The following is a 6,000-nucleotide window of genomic DNA, read 5'->3' as shown; positions in this document are numbered from 1 at the left end:
GACATTGTTCCTCATGGCTCCTCAAAACAACCATTAGTACTCCCCTTCTTTTTATCCCATGTTATCCAGGAGCAGAAGGCTCCTGGAAATGTGTAATTGTACCTCTTGCTTGCAGTTGCCTTAGGGCTCACCTTGTATTGGTTTTAGGATCAGTTAACAGTGTTCCCTGGGCCTCCTGTTTGGATTACTTAATGCTACTTTCCCTGAGGCTCTCCCAACCATGTGATAGTTCATGCAATTTATGACATATTCTGTAGCTAATCAAAGCAGGCAGCAGATTCTTGTTAAAGAAATTGTCCAACCCCCAAAGTGCCCCCTTATTTATGGTTCAGTTACAGAATTGATGGGTTTTCCCTCCATGACTGTCTTGTAGCAGGGGACAAAACTCAAGGCAGACCTATTCAGACCTGTTAGAAGGATTGGTACTCTTGGGTCCAACCCTTGCATTCCAGATACAAGGAGTACCTTAGCCTTTGGCTTCACCAGGTTTGGGGTACAGCTACTAGATCCCCACAATGTTCCCCTTTATTCTTCAAACACAGAGAATCATTTTCCAGAGAACTATACTTGCTCATGCCTACCCTTTTGAAAAACAGGAAGTAACAAGCTTTGTAAAAGAGATTGTGTAGTCAAAATATCAATTGAAAATGAAGAAAACTGGCTTGTCTTTCATGGGGCAATGAGGATAGAGAAGTTAAGTTACCATAAAGTGATCTTGCCAGCAGCACCAAATGTCCTAGAATTGGAAAAGTGGTGAGGAAAAAAGAGGGGGATCATCAAAGGAGTAAGCTGGTAAGGAGCCTTGAGGGAATGTGATCAAGGGGGTTGGCATTTGCCAGGAGATGAGCCATATTGTCCTCTGTAAAGGAGGAAATAATGAAGGAAGGTGTTAAGGTGGCTTGAAATGTAGACTTCAGAAGGAGAATCAGATCAACATAGAAGGCCTCAATTTTTACAGTGATATGTGAGTTTGGGTCCGCTGATGGAGGAGGCAGGAGGAGGGGTGGCTCTGTGAATAGGCCTCCCTATTCAACAAGGCCCGCTAAAAAAAATCCATTAAGATAGAAAAACAAAATAAGCATTTGCATTAAATATCTTTTGACAGTTTCTATCAATTAAGTCAAGAATAGGCTGAAGAAGAGACTACAAAACAGGAGATTTGAGGAAGACAAAGGGTTGCTAGGCCTTCTTTTTCAGGACCTTTGCCCTGTGAGAAACACACCAGTGGGGATCACAGGAATTCCCAGACTAGGTCTGGGCTGCGCAGTGCTGCCCTGGTTGCAAGCCCTTAGGAAGATCCATGTGTTAGACACCTTTTCACAGAAAGAACTCAGAAACAGTAGGCAGAGAAAGGCATTTATTACACTTCTCTCAATAAAGCGGGTGTGCTGCTCACAAAGAACACACACACCATACAGAAGCAAGAGCAAGCTTAAATATTGTTAGTGTATTCTGACTCCTCCCCTCAGAGTCAGGATTGGTCCAGACTTCTCAAGGTTACAACTCTTCCTTACACTCCCACTACATGCCGTCATTAACACGTTCCCCCCCCCCCCAGATCATACATCTCATGATTAGAAAATGGTGGGCATGTAAGTTGATATTAATGAACCTCTTGGGTTCAAGCTGGTTGTCCCATCCCAACCTTTCTAGTTCCCCTTAGGCCAGGAGGTACTTGACCACTGTCCTTACAAAACAAGATATGGAAGCTTATCACAAGCTCCCAACAGCCTGGGAAAGTTTACCATTTCTCAATAACATCTGTGGAAGCAAAACAAGATACCATAATATCCATTCTTATAGGCCCCTGAAAAAAAAGTCAGGTACCTAGAATATATAGGGAGCTAATGCATACATGTAACATTAAGAGCCATTCATCAACTGGTCCAGCCATTCTGGAGAACAATTTAGAACTATGCCCAAAGGGCTATAAAACTGTATATACCTTTTCACCTAATAATAGCGCACCTAGATCTGAATCCCCAAAGAGATCAAAGGGAAAGTGTATGTGTGTGTATATATATATATGTATATATATATATTTACATATATATACACATACACATGCATATATGTATATATACATACACATGCATATATGTATATATACATATATGTATATATAACATACATGTGTACACATATATGTATATACACATATAGATACACACACACTGTGATCCATGTGTGACTGTGTTGCTTGTCATTTGAACTCTCCTGTCCTATACCATTAATGTAGGCCCTTTGGAGGTTTAATTCCAATGATGCTGCCAGGTCTCAGAATATTTTTGGAATTTCCTTCAAAGTTAGTTCGTGAGCCAAAATAAAAATAGAATAAAATAAAAGAAAACAAATCCTACAAGCAGAAAGAGCACTGGATTTGTTATTGCAGGTTTGGGGATCAGATTTCTGTTTTGCTATCTATGCTACTTGAGGTAAGTACCCATTTCTGGCCTCAATTTCCTCATTTGTAAAATAGGATAGTTGGGATAGATAATATCTAAGGTCCTTTCTAGTGCTAAATCTCTGGATGCTCTCTCATGATTGCAGCTAAAAGTTTTAATAGAAATAGTTTTAATAGAAAACCAATCTTGATTTCCTATTGTATTCCAAATAACTTCTAACAGTTTCTAAAACTCAAATCTGTTGTGAAAGGAATAAGATTTACTACATTAATCAGTTTCAAAATGTAAACTCCTCTCACCTTATCTGTCTCTCCCTTGACTGTACTATGTGGAGCTTCATGGCTCTGGATGGTAAATTGAATCGAATTGGACTTTAGAGTGGAAATATGAAGTAAGGAGAATTTTATCTGGGTGCCAAGCTAGTTGAAAGGAAGTTGGCATGTAACAGCAGCATTGCTCCTTGTAAGGGCTAGTTGTTAGGTTCATCCATCTGTGTTGGTAACCAAAAATGGGCTCCTTAGCACTTAGTCAGCAAGTGCCCTTGACTAGTTTGGCTTTTTCCCCTGAACTGAATGCTGTTTGTATGTCGGATTGGAGTAAGTTTGTCGGCCCCTTCACCTTGCTTCCCTTGCTTAAGCGGATCGAAAGAACCTGTGCTTTCCTGGTCAACCCCTTCACCTTGCTTAAGCAGATTGAAAGAACCTGTGCTTCCCCCCCCCCCCAGCGTACCTTACACCCCCGCAGAAGCCGTATGGTTAAAAACAGCTTCCGTTGGAGCCAGAGGCTGCTACAGCTACAGCCACAGCCAAAGCTGAAGCAGGAGCTGCCGGTAGCAGAGCTGACCTACGGGAGGAAGCTGAACAAGGACTTGAGGCCAGTGGGTAATCTTTTTACCATAGAGGGGAAGCATGTATATGATTTTGCTGTACACCATCATGCTTCTCTGTGGCCTCCTGGTTACTCTTGCGAGGCGTACTTATTGGGCCTGGAAGCTTTTGATCAATATATCAAAATGGGGATGCTGGTTCATGGGTTGGTTACCGTGGAGCCTAAATATATGCTTTGATTCTTCTGCCTCCTACTTTGAGAGTTTCTTATATCCGGCGGTTCCGAACCTTTCAGACATATATATGATCCTCTTTGAAATTATAAACTCTGCCCTCCTACTACATTTGGCGATGAGGATGGGATCGCTAGGTATAAGATCTCTATTTAGAAGCAGAAGAACTTTAGAGGAAGAGATGAATATCCCAGGGTGGGAGGATCCATTTTATTCCTCCCTAGCAAAAGAATTGGCTAAAAAAGCTGGACCCTGTGAAAACTGGGAACCAAGGCTACGGAGAGGAGATCCTACGGATTTGGAAAGGTGTTTACAAGAAGTTGGGATTCAGTCAGGGGCATCACTATCTAGACAAAGCTGGATACTGTTATCAGCCTACCGGCTAGTATACGAAAGATTGAGATTAAGTGAAAGAGATGGGGGTACTCCTACCCCACGGCAAGAAGGGGAATCTCAGATAGCAGGAGAACAAACTGACTCAAATGAGAACTTTTCTATTAATGTGGCTAGGAGCAACAGGAGACCAAATAAGCCCAGAGTGCATTCCAATCCAGCCCAGACTGAGCCTGACTGCCTGCTTTCTCCTTGCCATGGTGGCAGGGGAAGCAAGTGGAGGGAAAATGAGACAACGTTAGGGGCTGAGGCACAAAACACTACTAGGGTTCAGGACATCCCTCACACAGAGAGTGGGAGATGGTTAAATGATCAGACAAGGGCTCGACCCATACAAAGGAGGAAGACAGAAACCCGAGGTGAAGATTCAGTTACAAGGGAAATTCAGGAAGATTTCTCACCACAAGAGGTCACAGATATTTTGAGTAGATTCAGCCAAAGAATAGGAGAACCATTAATATCTTGGATGGTAAGATTCAGTGATCAAGGGGCCAGTGGAATATCAGTAGATAGGACAGACTGTATGAGATTCATAGGTATCAGCCATGATCCTCTAGTTCAACAAGCTTTTAGGGAACATCAACAGCAAGGAGATGGTGATAGCAGGACTACTCTGTTGGCGTTAGCCGCTGCGGGATGCGATAAGAGATATGCTACTGATTCTATGTGGCCCGCTGAGCACAGACCCTGGTATTCACTTAGAGATTGTATCATGAGACTAAAGGAGGAGGTAATGAAGACTGCTATCATGATAGGAACTGCAGACAAATATTACAATGATGCAATGGGACTGCCTCATAGGAATTTAATAATTAGGACAGCTCCCCCTGCTTATAAACAACTTATTTTGAATTTGTTACTTGGGGAAGTAGGGAGCCGTCTTACAACAGTGATAAATAAGATTTTACAGTTACATGACTTAGGAGACTGGGGAAGGGATAGATCTCCTCGAGAGAGAAGGGTGAATAACCAGCAAACTTGGAGCCAAAAGAGAGTAACAAGAAAAGAAATGTTTACTGCTCTATTAAGAGCAGGGGTAGGTTTTGAAATGATAGGTGGCATTCCAACCAATGAATTGTACATAATGTACCAAGATAAAGGACTTGATAACAGGAGAGATAGGGAAATAAGAACTGCTCCTGCAAATGCTACAAACGTTGAACCTTCATACCCAAGTGAATCACATGAAAGGGAATACTAGGGAACAGGCCGAGCCCCAGTCCAAATTAAGGAAATACACAGGCTGGATTGCAGACCTCACATTAACTTGACCATATATTGGAAAAATGGGTCAAGTACGGTAACTGAGGCATTAATAGATACTGGGGCTGAGGCCACCCTTATTTATGGAAATCCAGACAAGTTCAGCCATGGAACTCCTATTACCATTACAGGACTAGGAGGGACTGAAATATCAGCCAGGCAAGTTAAATTAATGATGAAAATTGGACAGTTGCCCAAGAAAGAATATAGTGTGGTTATTGTGCCTATTCCCGAATACATCATTGGAATAGACATACTGAAGGGTATGACCTTAAATTTACCCTAAGGGAAATACCAATTTGCTGTGAGGAAAATGGGCATTAATGCAGTCTTAGTGGGGAAAATCAAGATGGATCCAATCACTTTGCCCGAACCTTCTAAAATAATTACTTTGAGGCAATATCCTGTGCCAGGTGGGCAAGATGAAATTGCCAATACTATAAGAGAATGTGTTGAGGCAGGAGTGTTAGTCCCTACAACTACTCGATGGAACAACCCTGTATGGCCAGTCCAAAAGTCAGATGGCACATGGAGGATGACAGTAGATTATAGACAAATGAACAAAATGAACAAAGTGACTCCTCCCTTGTATGCTGCTGTTCCAGACACAGTTACTTTAATAGAGAGAATACAAAAACATGAAGGGACTTGGTATGCAGTTATTGATTTGGCCAATGCCTTCTTTACGATCCCAATAGACCCCAAGCAATGGAACCAGTTTGCTTTTACTTGGCAAGGCCAACAGTATACATTTACACGCCTGCTGCAAGGATATATTCATAGCCCAGCTATTTGCCACAGGATTGTAGCTGAACATTTGGATGAATTAAAGTTACCTGGTGTACAGCTTACACATTATATAGATGACATCATGATACA

This window comes from Trichosurus vulpecula, chromosome 3 (genome assembly GCF_011100635.1).
Source record: "Trichosurus vulpecula isolate mTriVul1 chromosome 3, mTriVul1.pri, whole genome shotgun sequence".
Classification (NCBI taxonomy): Eukaryota; Metazoa; Chordata; class Mammalia; order Diprotodontia; family Phalangeridae; genus Trichosurus; species Trichosurus vulpecula.
This window is presented reverse-complemented; position numbering follows the sequence as displayed.